The sequence below is a fragment of the Pseudophryne corroboree genome, chromosome 1, assembly GCF_028390025.1.
Source record: "Pseudophryne corroboree isolate aPseCor3 chromosome 1, aPseCor3.hap2, whole genome shotgun sequence".
Lineage (NCBI taxonomy): Eukaryota > Metazoa > Chordata > Amphibia > Anura > Myobatrachidae > Pseudophryne > Pseudophryne corroboree.
The window spans coordinates 81,884,400-81,902,762 of record NC_086444.1 but is presented as its reverse complement, the minus strand read 5'-3'; the positions used below and the strand labels follow the sequence as shown (position 1 = coordinate 81,902,762).

General features: G+C 49.4%; 1 long non-coding RNA gene across 3 annotated transcripts in view; it reads right to left on the bottom strand.

Annotated features, from left to right (window-relative positions):
* LOC134939341 (uncharacterized) overlaps positions 1 to 7,915 on the bottom strand; it is a 157,402-nt gene extending 149,487 nt beyond the window's left edge. For 2 of the 3 annotated variants that reach the window (XR_010181413.1, XR_010181397.1), the window contains exons 1-2: positions 7,682 to 7,915; positions 6,373 to 6,508 (exon numbers count right to left, since the gene is read on the bottom strand). This is a non-coding gene — a long non-coding RNA (uncharacterized LOC134939341). Of the gene's footprint in view, positions 1 to 5,459; positions 5,717 to 6,372; positions 6,509 to 7,681 lie in introns of those variants that run through there. The other variant, XR_010181405.1, reaches the window with a different exon arrangement.
* Positions 7,916 to 18,363: the final 10,448 nt, after the last annotated feature.

Genomic DNA, 18,363 nt, shown 5'->3' with positions numbered 1-18,363 from the left:
AAAAAAAAACCACGGTTAGGTGGTAGGTATATAATAATAAATAATACAATTCTGGTCGGACGGACTGCCTGCCGTGTGCCGACACAGAGGTAGCCACAGCCGTGAACTACCGCACTGTACACTGGTTGATAAAGAGATAGTAGTATACTCGTAACAATTAGGATGACACTATGACGGTATAAAGAATGAAAAAAAAACCACGGTTAGGTGGTAGGTATATAATAATAAATAATACAATTCTGGTCGGACGGACTGCCTGCCGTGTGCCGACACAGAGGTAGCCACAGCCGTGAACTACCGCACTGTACTGTGTCTGCTGCTAATATAGACTGGTTGATATTTAAAGAGATATTAGTAGTATACAACAATACTATACTGGTGGTCAGGCACTGGTCACCACTCCTGCAGCAAAAGTGTGCACTGTTAATTAATATAATTGTACTCCTGGCTCCTGCTAACAACCTGCAGTGCTCCCCAGTCTCCCCCACAATTAATTATAAGCTTTTAATTTATACATTGATGACTGTGCAGCACACTGGGCTGAGCTGAGTGCACACAGACTGAGTCACACTGTGTGACTGACTGTGCTGTGTATCGTTTTTTTTTTCAGGCAGAGAACGGATATAGCAGAGAGAAGTGAACGGATATATTATATTAAATAAAAGTTAACTAGCAACTGCACTGGTCACTGACTGTGGTAAACTAACTCTGTCTGCGACTCTGCACAATCTCTCTCTCTCTATCTAATCTATCTCTATTCTAATGGAGAGGACGCCAGACACGTCCTCTCCCTATCAATCTCAATGCACGAGTGAAAATGGCGGCGACGCGCGGCTCCTTATATAGAATCCGAGTCTCGCGATAGAATCCGAGCCTCGCGAGAATCCGACAGCGTCATGATGACGTTCGGGCGCGCTCGGGTTAACCGAGCAAGGCGGGAAGATCCGAGTCGCTCGGACCCGTGAAAAAAAACATGAAGTTCGGGCGGGTTCGGATTCCGAGGAACCGAACCCGCTCATCTCTAATATACAGTACCCCTTTCACAAACGTCTGAACTTCAGGGACTGAAGCTAGTTCTTTTTGGAAGAAAATTGACAGGGCCGAAATTTGAACCTTAATGGACCCCCATTTCAGGCCCATAGACACTCCTGTTTGCAGGAAATGTAGGAATCGACCTAGTTGAAAATTCCTCCGTCGGGGCCTTACTGGCCTCGCACCACGCAACATATTTTCGCCAAATGCGGTGATAATGTTTTGCGGTTATATCTTTCCTGGCTTTGATCAGGATAGGAATGACTTCATCCGGAATGCCTTTCTCCTTCAGGATCCGGCGTTCAACCGCCATGCCGTCAAACGCAGTCGCGGTAAGTCTTGGAACAGACAGGGTCCTTGCTGGAGCAGGTCCCTTCTTAGAGGTAGAGGCCACGGATCCTCCGTGAGCATCTCTTGAAGTTCCGGTTACCAAGTCCTTCTTGGCCAATCCGGAGCCTGAATATAGTGCTTACTCCTCTCCATCTTATAATTCTCAGTACCTTGGGTATGAGAGGCAGAGGAGGGAACACATACACTGACTGGTACACCCACTGTGTTACCAGAGCGTCTACAGCTATTGCCGGAGGGTCCCTTGACCCGGCGCAATACTTGTCGAGTTTTATAAACATGTGGAAGACTTCTGGGTGAAGTCCCCACTTGCTGACAGTGCTATCACATGATTTTCCGCCCAGCGAAGAATCCTTGCAGCTTCTGCCATTGCCCTCCTGCTTCTTGTGTCACCCTGTCTGTTTACGTGGGTGACTGCCGTGATGTTGTCCGAATGGATCAACTCCGGGTGACCTTGAAGCAGAGGTCTTGCTGAGCTTAGAGCATTGTAAATGGCCCTTAGCTTCAGGATATTTATGTGAAGTGATGTCTCCAGGCTTGACCATAAGCTCTGGAAATTCCTTCCCTGTGTGACTGCTCCCCAGCCTCGCAGGCTGGCATCCGTGGTCACCAGGACCCAGTCCTGAATGTCGAATCTGCGGCCCTCTAGAAGATGAGCACTCTGCAACCACCACAGGAGAGACACCCTTGTGCTTGGTGACAGGGTTATCCGCTGATGCATCTGAAGATGCGACCCGGACCATTTGTCCAGCAGGTCCCACTGGAAAGTTCTTGCGTGGAATCTGCCGAATGGGATTGCTTCGTAGGAAGCCACCATTTTTCCCAGAACCCTTTCATTGATGTACTGAGACTTGGCTCGGTTATAGGAGGTTCCCGACTAGCTCGGATAACTCCCTGACTTTCTCCTCCGGGAGAAACACCTTTTTCTGGACTGTGTCCAGGATCATCCCTAGGAACAGACGACGAGTCGTCGGAATCAGCTGCGATTTTGGAATATTGAGAATCCAATCGTGCTGCCGCAACACTACCTGAGATAGTGCTACACCGACCTCCAACTGTTCCCTGGATCTTACCCTTATCAGGGAATCGTCCAAGTAAGGGATAACTAAAATTCCCTTCCTTCGAAGGAGTATCATCATTTCGGCCATTACCTTGGTAAAGACCCGGGGTGCCGTGGACCATCCATACGGCAGCATCTGAAACTGATAGTGACACTTCTGTACCATAAACCTGAGGTACCCTTGGTGAGAAGGGTAAATTGGGACATGAAGGTAAGCATCCTTGATGTCCCGAGACATCATGTAGTCCCCTTCTTCCAGGTTCGCAATCACTGCTCTGAGTGACTCAATCTTGAATTTGAACCTCCGTATGTAAGTGTTCAAGATTTTAGATTTAGAATCGGTCTCACCGAGCCGTCCGGCTTCGGTATCACAACAGTGTGGAATAATACCCCGTTCCCTGTTGCAGGAGGGGTACCCTGATTATCACCTGCTGGGAATACAGCTTGTGAATGGCTTCCAAAACTGCCTCCCTGTCAGAAGGAGACATCGGTAAAGCCGACTTTAGGAAACGGCGAGGGGGAGACGTCTCGAATTCCAATTTGTACCCCTGAGATATCACCTGAAGGATCCAGGGGTCTACTTGCGAGTGAGCCCACTGCGCGCTGAAATTCATTGAGACGGGCCCCCACCGTGCCTGATTCTGCTTGTAAAGCCCCAGCGTCATACTGAGGGCTTGGCAGAGGCGGGAGAGGGCTTCTGTTCCTGGGAACTGGCTGATTTCTGCAGCCTTTTTCCTCTCCCTCTGTCACGGGGCAGAAATGAGGAACCTTTTGCCCGCTTGCCCACGAAAAGACTGCGCCTGATAATACGGCGTCTTCTTATGTTGAGAGGCGACCTGGGGTACAAACGTGGATTTCCCAGCTGTTGCTGTGGCCACCAGGTCTGAAAGACCGACCCCAAATAACTCCTCCCCTTAATAAGGCAATACTTCCAAATGCCGTTTGGAATCCGCATCACCTGACCACTGTCGTGTCCATAACCCTCTACTGGCAGAAATGGACAACGCACTTAGACTTGATGCCAGTCGGCAAATATTCCACTGTGCATCACGCATATATAGAAATGCATCTTTTAAATGCTCTATAGGCAATAATATACTGTCCCTATCTAGGGTATCAATATTTTCAGTCAGGGAATCCGACCACGCCAACCCAGCACTGCACATCCAGGCTGAGGCGATTGCTGGTCGCAGTATAACATCAGTATGTGTGTAAATACATTTTAGGATACCCTCCTGCTTTCTATCAGCAGGATCCTTAAGGGCGGCCATCTCAGGAGAGGGTAGAGCCCTTGTTCTTACAAGCGTGTGAGCGCTTTATCCACCCTAGGGGGTGTTTCCCAACGCACCCTAACCTCTGGCGGGAAAGGATATAATGCCAATAACATTTTAGAAATTTTCAGTTGTTATCGGGGGAAACCCACGCATCATCACACACCTCATTTAATTTCTCAGATTCAGGAAAACTACAGGTAGTTTTTCCTCACCGAACATAATACCCCTTTTTGGTGGTACTCGTATTATCAGAAATGTGTAAAACATTTTTCATTGCCTCAATCATGTAACATGTGGCCCTACTGGAAGTCACATTTGTCTCTTCACCGTCGACACTGGAGTCAGTATCCGTGTCGCCGTCTATATCTGCCATCTGAGGTAACGGGCGCTTTAGAGCCCCTGACGGCCTATGAGACGTCTGGACAGGCACAAGCTGAGTAGCCGGCTGTCTCATGTCAACCACTGTCTTTTATACAGAGCTGACATTCCAACAGTTCATCCACTCAGGTGTCGACCCCCTAGGGGGTGACATCACTATTACAGGCAATCTGCTCCGTCTCCACATCATTTTTCTCCTCATACATGTCGACACAAACGTACCGACACACAGCACACACACAGGGAATGCTCTGATAGAGGACAGGACCCCACTAGCCCTTTGGGGAGACAGAGGGAGAGTTTGCCAGCACACACCAGAGCGCTATATATATACAGGGATAACCTTATATAAGTGTTTATCCCCTTATAGCTGCTGTATTTTTAATACTGCGCGTAATTAGTGCTCCCCTCTCTTTTTTAACCCTTTCTGTAGTGTAGTGACTGCAGGGGAGAGCCAGGGAGCTTCCCTCCAACGGAGCTGTGAGGGAAAATGACGCCAGTGTGCTGAGGAGATAGGCTCCGCCCCCTTCTCGGCGGCCTTATCTCCCGTTTTTCTGTGTATTCTGGCAGGGGTTAAATTCATCCATATAGCCCAGGAGCTATATGTGATGCATTTTTTGCCATCCAAGGTGTTTTTATTGCGTCTCAGGGCGCCCCCCCCCAGCGCCCTGCACCCTCAGTGACCGGAGTGTGAAGTGTGCTGAGAGCAATGGCGCACAGCTGCAGTGCTGTGCGCTACCTTGTTGAAGACAGGACGTCTTCTGCCGCCGATTTTCCGGACCTCTTCTGTCTTCTGGCTCTGTAAGGGGGCCGGCGGCGCGGCTCTGGGACCTATCCATGGCTGGGCCTGTGATCGGTCCCTCTGGAGCTAATGTCCAGTAGCCTAAGAAGCCCAATCCACTCTGCACGCAGGTGAGTTCGCTTCTTCTACCCTTAGTCCCTCGATGCAGTGAGCCTGTTGCCAGCAGGTCTCACTGAACATAAAAACCTAAAACTAAACTTTTCACTAAGCAGCTCAGGAAAGCCACCTAGTGTGCACCCTTCTCGTTCGGGCACAAAAATCTAACTGAGGCTTGGAGGAGGGTCATAGGGGGAGGAGCCAGTGCACACCAGGTAGTTCTAAAGCTTTACTTTTGTGCCCAGTCTCCTGCGGAGCCGCTATTCCCCATGGTCCTTACGGAGTCCCCAGCATCCACTAGGACGTCAGAGAAATCAGAGGTTAAAGTCGGGGGACGAGGTGGAACTGAGTTCCACCACCTGTAATGGTAGGGGGGAACTATTTCCACCACCTACATTGCCCTGCACAGTAATTCCAACAGAAAGACCTGCCCTATCACCTATGTCAATAGATGATGCAGGCGGCGCTAGTGTTACTGATGAGCTGCAGCCACCTCCCTCTTCCTCAGGTCCTGGTGGCTCCATGGTCCTCCTCCATTTACAGCCCACCCCTCCTGGTTCACACACATGCTGTGTCTGTTGGACAGCATTTATCCCCTCCTCAGGTCTCAGTGGCTTACTTTTCCGGCACTGCGTATGTGATGTCATGCTGTCACCGCTGCTGAAGTGAAGATGAGCCATGAAGAGGAGCAGGCTCTGTGCATCTCGAAAACAAGATGAGAGGGGGCTGGGGGGACAAGAGAGGGGGTGAGCTGCTGGAGGGACAGAGGCAAATATGTGTATAAAAGGCACTACTGTGGGCATTATGTGTAAAGGACATTTCATCTGTGGGCATTATGTGTAAGGGACAGTACTGAGTGATGTAACCATAATAAGGGGCATTACTATGTGGCGTACTATGAATCAGGGGCACTGCATGCTGTGTAATGTGAATGAGAATGTGCTAGTATGTGGTGTAATTGGAATTGGGGGTACCATTGTGAGACCACGCTGCTTCGTTGTGAGATCAATGTCCCTTTATAAAGTGTGGAAAGTAGGGCACTAAGTTATAGTTTGCAGAGGGGGGGGGGGGGGGGGGGGGGGTGCCAAACACGCTAGCACTGACTCTGCTTAATGTGAGGGAAGTGTGTGTGTGTGTGTGTGTGTGTGTGTGGGGGGGGGGGGGGGGGGGTTGTAGGTAGCGGTAAATGAGTTCCACCACCTCTCCAGGACCACTTTAAGCCCTGAATAACATTGCATTTGGGGCCCCAGAAAGTGTAGTGCCAGTTCAGCTGAATAATTCTCGGGTGGGGTCTGATGTTGATGAAATTCCTGAGTTTAATGTCTGAATTCTTAGTCCACAGTCCTATATTAAACTTAAAGGCTTGTAAGAAAAGATTTTACCTGTTTGAAGAAACTTGTGTTTTCATTTCTTAAATGGTAACAGTTTGCAGCTCCAGGTAATTCATGTACCAAAAGTATCTTTTACTGAGCTGCAGAAGGTCTCTAGCCTCATCTGTATACTTCACCCTTTATCTGGCTGGGCATAGAAAGTTTACACTGCAGATCGCTGTAGTGCTGAGTCCTGAATTATCATTGCTTACTACAATACTGGAGCTGTATTACCCTTTACTGTGCTATCAGTAGCGGCTCTTGCCACGGGCAAGCAGGCTTTTTGCCCGGGGCGCCGTCGCCGCCATGGCAAGAGCCGCTACTCCTGATCCAGGTGACCCCCTGGAACCCCCCCGCTCCCCGGCTGCAGTGGGCGCTGTGGGCTGTGTGGGCACCTGCTGCAGCCAGCTCCAGTGACAAACATTGGAGGTCTTAATTGACCCTTAGTGTCTGTGCAGCGCTGCTATGGGAGAGACGTCATGACGTCTCTCCCATAGCAGAGAGGAGCCGGCAGCTGGAGACGGAGGGCAGCACAGCGGAGCGGTAAGTATTGTGTGTGTGTGTGTGTGTGTTTTTTTTTTAATGTGTGTGTGTGTGTGGCACTACTGGGGCACAACTACTGGGGTCACTGGCATAGCTACAGGGGGCACAACTACTGGGGCACTGGCACAGCTACGGGGGTCACAACTACTGGGGGCACTGGCACAGCTGCAGGTGGCACAACTGCTGGGGTCACAACTACAGGAGGCACAACTACTGGGGGCACAGCTACAAAGGGCACAGCTACAGGGGGCACAACTACTGGGGGCACAACTACTGGGGGCACAACTACTGGGGGCACAGCTACAGGGGGCAAATCAACTGGCGGCACATCTACTGGGGGAAAATCTACTGGGGGCACTGCTACTGGGGGCACTGCTACTGGGGGCACTGCTACTAGGGGCACTGTTACAGGGGGCAAAGCTAAAGGGGTCACAGCTACTGGGGGCACAGCTACGGGGCCAACAACTATTGGGGGCACTGCTACAGGGGGAACAGCTGCTGGGGGCACTACTACTGGGGGCAAATCTACTGGGGGTACAGCTACAGGGGGGCACAAGTACAAGGAGATAGCTGTGGCCATGCTCCTTCCCTAGGAAGAAGCCACTCCCCTACTTTTGAGCGCGCGCCTTCGTCGCGCACCAACTCTGTTTTACCTGGGGGGGGGGGGGGGGGGGGGCACCACAGGAAACTTTCACCCTGGGTGCCACAAGGTCTAGAACCGGCCCTGTGTGCTATGGATCTGCCGCTGATGCAAGATAATACTGCCGGGTCCACCTACCAGCCTGGGCTGCTGTCACTCACAGGTGCGATCCCTGGTTGGTGCTGCTGCAGCTCCTGTCTCTATGAGGACTGAAGTGCTGGCTCAGGAGCTGGACTGGAGTGCTCCTCTCCGTCTCTACACTGCTTAGCTTAAGGCCACAGCAGTCCCAGTTCTCACAACCATCGGGAGCCGCCACTTTTACAGGAGACTCCAGCAGTACAGCTCTGCATGCCGCCGCTGCCCAGCCCCAACTGCCACTCACTTCCAACTGTCACTGGCCTCTTAACACCTGACTGGTCATGGAACCTGCTCCTGAGCTCTTGAGCAGTTGCTGAGGCTGCTGGGAAATATCTGCCTGTATGATTACATACACATGCACTGTAATGCTCTGCCCACTGGCATATTTATAACGGGTGCAGTGTGTGCGGTGCACATGGATCTCTGGGTTCCAGGGGGCCACACTACACACCGTGCACCCATTATTTTCAATACGTACCCTCGAGAGTCCCACATCGGCAGCGTCAGCAGCGCGGAAACCATCAGAAAAATGTTGCGGCGGCCATTTTTCTGTGGTTTCACGCATGCGCAGTGGGAAAATCTCTGGGAAAATAGCCATTTCTGCAGCATTGGTTTCCACGGGGAAACTTCGGGTGTAGAGTGGATCTTAATACAGAGAGGCACCAACAGGCTAAAGCTTTAGGCTGTTCCAGGATGCATTGTGGAGCCTCCTCTACAACCCCGCCTCCAGGCACTGTGAGCTCAGTTTTGAGTTGGTGCCTGTAGAATCAGTCACTAACAGGAGGGCTGCACTGGGCAGCCCTGAAAAAGCTTTTTTTGACAGAAAATTTCTTAAAAACTGGGCTGTCAGCACTGTATGTCATGGTGACACTTCAGCGCTGCAGCTCCATCACCTCTCGAGCGGCATTGCATACTCCCGCGGGCTGTACCCGGCAGGGCCATCTTAACAGCAGTGTAGGCCCCTGGCCACAGCAATGCACTAGTGCCCCTACCCATGCTCCAGCGGTAGGGGGGAGCTATCAGCGGGTGTTCTATCTTCTGCTCAGCATGTAGGACCTGGAGCAGTAATTTCTGCTAATTGCTCCTTTACTGCACAGATGGTGGGAGATGGGGCGGGAGGGAGAACACTAACTGTAGGAAGGGGAATTCGGCTGAATGAAGGGGCCCCGGTACATGACTTCAAGGGTGGCGGGGGGGTTTAATACGTAGGGGAGGGGTGGATAGTGGATTGGGCTTAATATTCATAATTTTGCGGTGGGAGGACAGCTTGCTTGACCGCAGATATCTCAAGTTCCTGGAACTGATTTCTTAGCTTTGAATGGGATAACAAACTAGAGAGTCCCACCTTTCAAAATGTACTGGGGACTTGGGGATCAGAGTTCAGGAGCCAAAGCAATCCACCAACGAAAATATATAACTGTATATTAGGCAAGTGGAGCTGGTGCAAGGACCAGCTGCTTGAAGGCTGATATCTCTGGTTCTGGCAATAGTAGAGACAAGCTGCCAGTGTCCACCAAAAGGAGAGACACAGCTTTTGGCTTATACCCTCATAAAAACTCTAAGTCAGACAGAACCCGAGATATCTGGCTGGGAAGAGCAATTAACATGCTTGGATGGGGACCACTGCTTTGAAGTCCGATATCTCTGGTTCCACAGGGACGATTTTCAAAAATCTGGTACCCCTGGAAAGAGGGGACCCTCAGCTATCAGCCTAGGGCCCTTATACTCCTGGAGCCCTTGGGCAAGAGCCCATTGAGCCCATACGAAAGGACGGCCCTGGTTCCCGGGTACTTGCGGCGGAGATGCTATGGCTCTAGGCACATGGTTGCAGATGCTCTCCTGGTTCACGTGGCTGCTACTGGGAGGAGGTAAGAGGGTCCCCCAGGTGGAACCAGCCACTAAATCGCATTCCTGCCGCAGTCTAGGGAAATGGACTGCGACGCTGGCGTGGACACTGTAACCGAGCAGGGACCCCACTATATCCACAAAGGCATAGAAGTACAGGTCGGATATACTAATATCCATTTTAATAAGACTCCATAGTACCAGGTGGTGAAGTCCAGCATAGGGGAATCAGCGCTTGACCTGTAGCCTCTCCCCCGGCCCAGGGCGCCATCTACTGCTTGTGTGCTCGCCCTGGAGCTGCCTCACACTCTCCCTCACTCCCTGACTGAGACGCAGGGCGCCATTTTCTAAAATAGATGCGACTGGTCTCCAGGACTGCAGGGCAAGGTCTCCTTTGTAAACGCGCCTGTAGATCAGCGCCATGGTTTTACAAGCACTTAAGTTTTCTACATGTCGATATTAAGACAGCGTTCGTTAAGAACAAGTGTTCTGCTATGTGGATTTCACTTTCAGTGTATCCCAGCTATATCTATCACTGTATTTTGTACCCTAAGGGACTGGGTGCGTCAGGGTCCATATATAGTGCTTCACAGTATTTACCGACTAAAGTGTTCTCTATTGTGTACTCAGTCACCTAATGCCAGATTTATTAGCTGGTGTTGTGTACTGCCGGCTCAGTCGCATAATACCGGACTTATTCGCTGGTGTCACATACTAGGGAATTTATTCGCAGGTATTGTACTCTGTTTGGCTGCATCGTACTAATCCGAGGACACTCCTGCATCCTGCAGCGCATGTGCCACGGATATATCTGAGGGGGAAGTTTTGTATGACGGTCTGTGTACTATGTGCCATACATCTCCCAGTCAGTCCACGGCTCCTGTAACCAATCAGGAGCCACCTTGGGCGGTGTTCTCAACTATGCTCAATACGCTTGTGACATGCCTTACGCCCCCTATGGGACATCCTGTGCAATTACAGCCACATATTGTCCTTATGGTAAATCCGCCTTGGGCGGATAATTGGTCTACCCAGTTGCAGCAAAGGAGTCACTCCTTGGTTAGACATAAAACTGCCCCAAGTCACTCTCACGTCACGGGGTCATCTAAGCAGGCTACTTCCTCCTCACAATCCACTAATCTCTCAGAAGATTCTTCTGATGAGGATGGGAAGTATACTGTCCCATCAGACACTGACACATCTGCTTCTGATGAGGAATTCACTACTCAGGTTGATGTCCCTAACTTAGTGGTTGCTATTAAGCAGATCCTACAAATCACTGATGATGACGAGGAATCCACTATGGTGTCTAAGAAACCTCATAGGTTTGAACGTCAGAAGGTTACTAAACCGTTATTACTTCTGACCATCTGTTGGACATACGACAAGAATCCTGGTCTTTTCCAGCAATTAAATTCTCCCTGTCCAAATAAATTAGTAGCTCGCTATCCTCTCCCTACAGAGATACAAGTGGGGAAATTCACCACCGGTGGATTTCCATGTCACCCGTCTAGTGGTGTCATCTATTCTGCCTGTCACCACTGTCACCTCACTGATGGAACCGACAGATAAGCATGTGGAAGGATGCCTGAAGACTGTTTACTCTCTTACAGGTGCTGTACATAGACCCACTATAGCAGCCTCTTGGGCTGCAAAAAGGAATTGAAGCATGGTTTCAGGCATTAGAGGAAGAGCTGCCTCAGGATATAGCTGACATTGCCAGACAGTACCTGTCTCACATGACCACCGCCGACTATTACATTCAGGAGGCATCCTCTGAGGCAGGTGTGTTGGCGGCCAAGGCATTGACTATGTCCATCCTGGCTCGCCGTATTCTGTGGTTGAGGTCATGGAAGGTGGACCTGGACTCCAAAAAGACCTTGGAGGTACTCCCTTTTAAGGGAGACATCCTGTTTGGAGAAGACCTCAATAAAATTGTGGCTGACTTGGCAGCTGCTAAGACTGCCTTTCTCCCTAATACTACTTCTTCTGCACAGAAGGCAAAAGGTACCACTTTTCGCTCCTTTCGGCCTCAAGGGAAAGCAAAAGGTCAGGAATACCCGAGACAATCTCGTGCTTCCAAAACCACAAAGTCCAAGGCTAAACAATCCTGGGCATCCCGTCAGCCTGCTTCTAAACACGACAAGCCTGATGCATGACGGGACAAGCCTCCCCCTGGGGGATCCCAGGGTGGGAGGCCGTCTTCTGCGATTCACCCAGGTCTGGTTAAAGACCACTTCAGACGCATGAGTGCGAGAAGTTGTCTCTCACGGGTACGCAGTCTTTTTCAAGAGGCATCCCCCTCACCAGTTCTGCACAATGGTTATCCCTTCGGATCATTTATAGGCGCAAGCTCTACAAATGGTTGTGAGTTCCCTCCTGGATACAGGAGTGGTGGTACCGGTACCTATATCCCAGAGAGGCAGAGGATACTAGTCGACCCTGTTTCTAGTACCGAAACTCAATGGGTCTTTCTGGGCTATACTCAACCTCAAATCAAGTTTGAGAGAGTATCCAAGTTCCGTATGGAAACACTGCGATCAATTGTACTGGCCATGGAACCTGGAGATTATATGGTATCCCTGGATATAAAAGATGCTTACCTGCATATACCTATTGCCATATCGCATCAGCATTATCTGCTGTTTGCTATTGGCAACCTTCACTATCATTTCCAGGCTCTGCAGTTTGGACTGGCCACGGTCCCTCGGACCTTCACCAAGGTTATGGCCGTGATGACGGCTCATCTCCGTCGCCAGGGAGTAAGGACCCTGCCGTATCTGGACGACTTGCTGATCCTGGCAAATTCACACAATGTCCTCCTCAGTCATCTGCAACTGAAGGCAAACTTCCTACAAGCCCACAGATGGCTCATCAACTGGAAGAAGTCCTCGCTAGTCCCTGTTCGGAGCATGGTGCACCTGCTGGACACACACAGTCAACGGCTGTTTCTGTCTCCAGAGAAGGTCCTGAAGCTTCAGGACAGGATAAGATACTTCCTCTCTCACCCAAGAGTGTCAATACACTCGGCAATGCAAGTACTAGGCCCAATGGTGTCGGCTTTCGACATGGTAGAGTACGCTCAATTTCAATCCCGCCCTCTGCAGAGGTTATTCCTTTCCAAGTGGGACAACCTACTTCATCGGATCAGGTCTCACATGATCTCCTTGACTTGGGAGGTTCATCTATCGCTGACCTGGTGGCTACAGGACCAGCAATTCAACAGGGGCCGTCCCTTCTGGATACCCAACTAGGTCTTACTGACTACAGATGCCAGTCTGAAGGGCTGGGGCAACTGCATCAAGAAATGATAAAAACAGGCGCTATAACTGGGCTGGTTCTCTAAGCTGCCATTGGATAGGGTGATAGCTGGTCACCCTGAATTACATAAACAAGTATACACAAAAAGGACCAACTGCACTAAGAAAAATCACGATTAACATACAACATCCAATTAAAACCAATAATTTGATGTTTAATAACAACATATAAAATGAATGAATGACATTATTCACATAATAAGAAAACACACTAATAAAGAACCTTAAAACCAATCCCTAGACCACAATTAGTCTCTCGAAGGGCAGTCTGTATGTATATGCCGCCATGAACAGTAATATGCTGATGAATGAGCAAATTGATCCTGCAGGACAATATTATTGTAGCATCCAGTCTGGAGATTAATAGTTACCAAATCCCTTGTGGTGTTTAGCCGGGTATTCCACCTAGCGAGGGTCCAGAGTATCCTCTTTATCCAACGCAATGATCATGGTGGCTCTCCCTCTATTAATGTCCACAGTAGAGGGGACTGGAATCTCCCAAAGCAAAGATGGTTGTGCAAAGTCCTGCTTGATTTTCAGCAATGACCTGGTCAGATATTGCACCTCTAACGCGTTTCGCTGTCACTTGGCAACTTTATCAAAGGGCCTTTGATAAAGCTGCCAAGTGACAGCGAAATGTGTTAGGGAGTCCAATCTCTGACCAGGGCATTGCTGAAATCAAGCAGGACTTTGCACAACCATCTTTGCTTTGGGAGATACCCGCTAAGAAGGGAGTCCAGGAGGGGTCATCCTTCTCTCTGGATTCACCTCTGGCTCTGCCCAGTGTCAGATGTAATACCTTGCATAGTGGGGTATAGCACACTTTCAAATTGTGTACTATAAACTCTTATTGAGTGTTGAATGATGTTATATATCACATTTGTGTTGGTAATGTATATACAAAATAGTTGTTTCTGGAGGGCACAGTAGAGTGCGCTGCAGTGAGCAGCAGAAGCAAATGTCTAGAAAATGTTAGTGACAGTAAAATGCCCAAATAAGTAGGCTTACCATACTGTCCCTTTAAACCGGGACACTAATGGATTGACTAACTGGCTGACTTCGAGCCTGCAATTCACCTGGTTTTAATCAGCCATAGGGCCTAATTCAGACCTGATCACTCCTCTGCGAATTTGCAGAGGTTTGCGATCGGATAGTCGCCGCCCAGACATAGTGAAAATCCGTCCCGTGCAAGTCTGCGTACCCTGTGTGAAAAGCTTTGCACGCGTCGGTCAGCTGCAAATCCATTTGCAACTCACTCACCATTGAATATTTTTTCCAGTCTATGCAGTCTGCTCGTAGCCCAGGATCAGGGGTGTATCTAGGGGTCCAAGCGCCCCTGGCAAAGTAAGGGACTGGCGCCCCCCTTTCCCCACCCCCCATTTTCAGGTATAACTTGGATATTTGCAAATAAACACAAAAGTTAGCAGTTTTGAAAGAAATAACTCTTTATTAAACATTTATTACAGGTTGCATTAGTAAAAATATGTTACAATGGTAACTTGATCAATGCAATGTTCTGAAATTTTAACGATCTGTACCTGCCAGGTAAATATCTTAACCCTCTCCCTCTACCCTCCTAACTCTCCCTACCAGCGGCCTAACCCTAATTCCTCCCCCACCCCCCCGCTGCCTAATGCATCCCCCCTTGGTGCTTAGCATTAACCCACCCGCAGCCTAACCCTCCCCCCCTTAGTGCTTAACCCTAACCCTCCCTCCCCACGGCCTTCCCTGAACCCGACAGTCGGGATTCCAGCATCAGCATTGTGATCCATGTTGGGATCCCGACTCATGCCAAATGCCAGTATGCTGACCGAATCCCTATAATAAACACTAACCTTTTCCTACTTCTCCCAGTTGATTCCCTGGGAACCTTTCTTCCAAGATGCAGCTGCTGCTGTTGTCACCCATTAAGCTCCTGTTCTCTTCAGACTCCAGGTTTTTAGTCACCCCTGAGTCACTATTACAACATCCCAGTAGTCATCTCACCACTGGTCACGTAAAGGATGAGAGAAATAAGGGGAGGGGCAGGGGTCAGTGAGTGCTGTTGTAAAGTCTCTGTTCTACCTCTGTCAGGGGGGAGGGGGAGGAGCTTGTTGGACATCTGATCCTCTGCTGCTGTGGCATGGAGAAAGCCTCTACAGCAGGGGTGGCCAACCAGTGAGAGGCAAAGAGCCAGAAAAAAAACATAGTCAAGGAGAAGAGCCACTATGCGTGCGGTGAAGGCATGCAAAAATGGGGGCGTGGCCTTGTCACAAAGTCACACCCCATGTTTTGTGCACACACCTTTTTGACATTTGTAGGAGTATGACCTTTTGTCATGACCCCATTTTTAGTCATGTTGTACAGTGCCACATACATATAATGCACCAGTAAAGTGCCAGATACATATATGCCCCCACAGTGCCAGATACACATATGTCCCCAGAGTGCCAGATAAATATATGCCCCCAGTGCCAGATACATATATGCCTCCAGTGCCAGATACGCATGCCCCCACAGTGCCAGATACATATATGCCCCCACAGTGCCAGATACATATATCCCCCACAGTACCAAATACATATATGCCCTACAGTGGCAAATACATGTATGCCCCCCACAGTGCCAAATACATATATGCCCCACAGTGCCAAATACACATGTCCCCACAGTGCCTGATACATATATGCCCCCAGTGCCAGATACACATGTCCTCACAGTGCCAGATACATATATGCCTCCAGTGCCAGATACATATATGCACCACAGTGCCAGATACATATATGCCCCACAGTGCCAGATATATATAAGCCACATAGTGCCAAATACTGTACATATTTGCCTCACAGTGCAAAATAAATATATGCCCCACAGTGCCAAATACACATGTCCCCACAGTGCCAGATACATATATGCCTCCAGTGCCAGATACATATATGCACCACAGTGCCAGATACATATATGTCCAACAGTGCCAGATATATATAAGCCACATAGTGCCAAATACTGTACATATTTGCCTCACAGTGCAAAATAAATATATGCCCCACAGTGCCAAATACACATGTCCTCACAGTGCCAGATACATATATGGCTCCAGTGCCAGATACACATGTCCTCACAGTGCCAGATACATATATGACCCCAGTGCCAGATACATACATGCCCCACAGTGCCAGATACATACATGCCCCACAGTGCCAGATACATATATGCCCCACAGTGCCAGATACACATGTCCCCACAGTACCAGATATGCCCCCAATGCCAGATACACATATGCCCCACAGTGCCAGCTATGCCCCCAGTGCCAGACACACATGTCCCCACACAGTGCCAGATATGCCCCCAGTGCCAGATACACATGTCCCCACAGTGCCAGCTATGCCCCCAGTGCCAGACACACATGTCCCCACACAGTGCCAGATATGCCCCCAGTGCCAGATACACATGTCCCCACAGTGCCAGATATGCCCCCAGTGCCAGAAACACAGGTCCTTACAGTGCCAGATATGCCCCCAGTGCCAGAAACACAGGTCCTTACAGTGCCAGATATGTCCCCAGTGCCAGAAACACAGGTCCTTACAGTGCCAGATATGCCCCCAGTGCCAGATATGACCCCAGTGCAGATACACATGTCCCCACACAGTGCCAGATATGACCCCAGTGCAGATACACATGTCCCCACACAGTGCCAGATATGCCCCCAGTGCATATATTGTATATATTGTATGATACACTATGCACACACCACCCGCGGGTGCCCCCCCTAAGTTATAGAAATGCTACAGGCTGCATTATTAGGGAGCAACTTATTAAAGCTTACAAAGAGATAAAGTGGAGAGAGATATAATACCAACCAACCAGCTTCTAACTGCCATTTTTCAAACACAGCATGTAACAAGGTAGTACGGAGCTGATTGGTTGGTTATATCCGTCCATTTTATCTCTCTCCAAGCTTTGATAAATCTCCCGCTTTGTGTGTAAACAATAACATTAGAAGCAGGGTTTTGTCTAATAAAAGTGTATTTATCCAAGACAGTAAAACATGTGCATTTAACTATACGTAACTATGTCGGTTTGGAATGCGGTTAATTTATCAGCTGTCAGGATCCTGGCAGCCAGGATACCGATGCCAGATTCCCGACAGCCGGGAAAATGCCAGTGGTCCGAATACAGACAGAAGCCCAGTATTCCCACTCGGGTGGTGGTCCATGCTACCACCCGAGGGGGAATATAATAGTGCGGCGAGCAAAACCACTGGGCCCAAAGTGTGGTGAACGCAGCGAGACTGAGAGGGGACTTGCTGTGCTCGCTGCCAGGATGCTGACTGTTGGGATTCCAGCATCCGTCTCCTGACCGTCGGGAACCCGACCGCTGGCATTTCATACCGAATCCGTCAGTTTGATTAAGACTATTTCCATTGGAGGGTAAAAAAGCATACTTGCAGACTTCAAGGCAAAGCCCTCTGGGGAGTTAGCGTACACATGGGGATTACGGGGATGCGGAGCCACGATTGTGTCAGCAGTCAGCTGTACAATACCACTATTACAATGATTGTACAGTGGGGATATAAGCGCGGGAGGGGGGCACCCAATAATGCATTAAACACTGCATGCTTGACTGGGATAGTGGGCGGCAAATGGAGACCAGACCTTTTTTTCTGGAGTCCAGGAGACGCCCCCAGCACTTAGTAAGGTGCTTGGTTTACATCTTTACAATGGAGTTTCGGACACTGTTGCGCTGCTATCATTTCTGATCAGTGATAGCTGAATTTTTATTATTATTATTATTATTATTATTATTAGGTTTCCTAGTGCTGCAGATTAAACATAGGTAAAAAAAAATATTTGATCTATCCTCCTTGTATTATCATACCACGTGAACCATATTATAATAAAAACATTACCAATATTTTGTTTGCCTGGTATCAAAATGAGTGTAAGGAAGGTTGGCATCAGTGGGAGCCGCATTTCACCCCTGCAATGAAAGCAGCAATGGTAACCATGTTTGTCTGATTTTGTTGGCAGCACCTAACTTTTTCATCCTACATAAAGACGTTATTTGGACACCACTTCTGAGGCTACTTTCACTGGAGGCCCATTTGTTCAACCTACAACTTTAGAATGCAGAGGCGTAACTAGGGTTTTTGGAGCCCAGGGGAAGATGGAAAATGGCACCCCCCCAAAAAAACCCAAAACAAAACAAAAAAACAACAAGAAGCATGTGCGTGCGCGCCGAAAAATGGGCGTGGCCACGCACCAGAAGGGGTGTGGCCACTGAAAATGGCCCACAGTGCCAGTTACATTGCCCCACAGTGCCAGATACAATGCCCCACAGTGCCAGATACAATGCCCCACAGTGCCAGATACATGCCCCACAGTGCCAGATACATTGCCCCACAGTGCCAGTTACATTGCCAGATATATTGCCCCACAGTGCCAGTTACATTGCCAGATACATTGCCCCACAGTGCCAGTTACATTGCCCCACAGTGCCAGATACATGCCCCACTGTGCCAGATACATGCCCCACTGT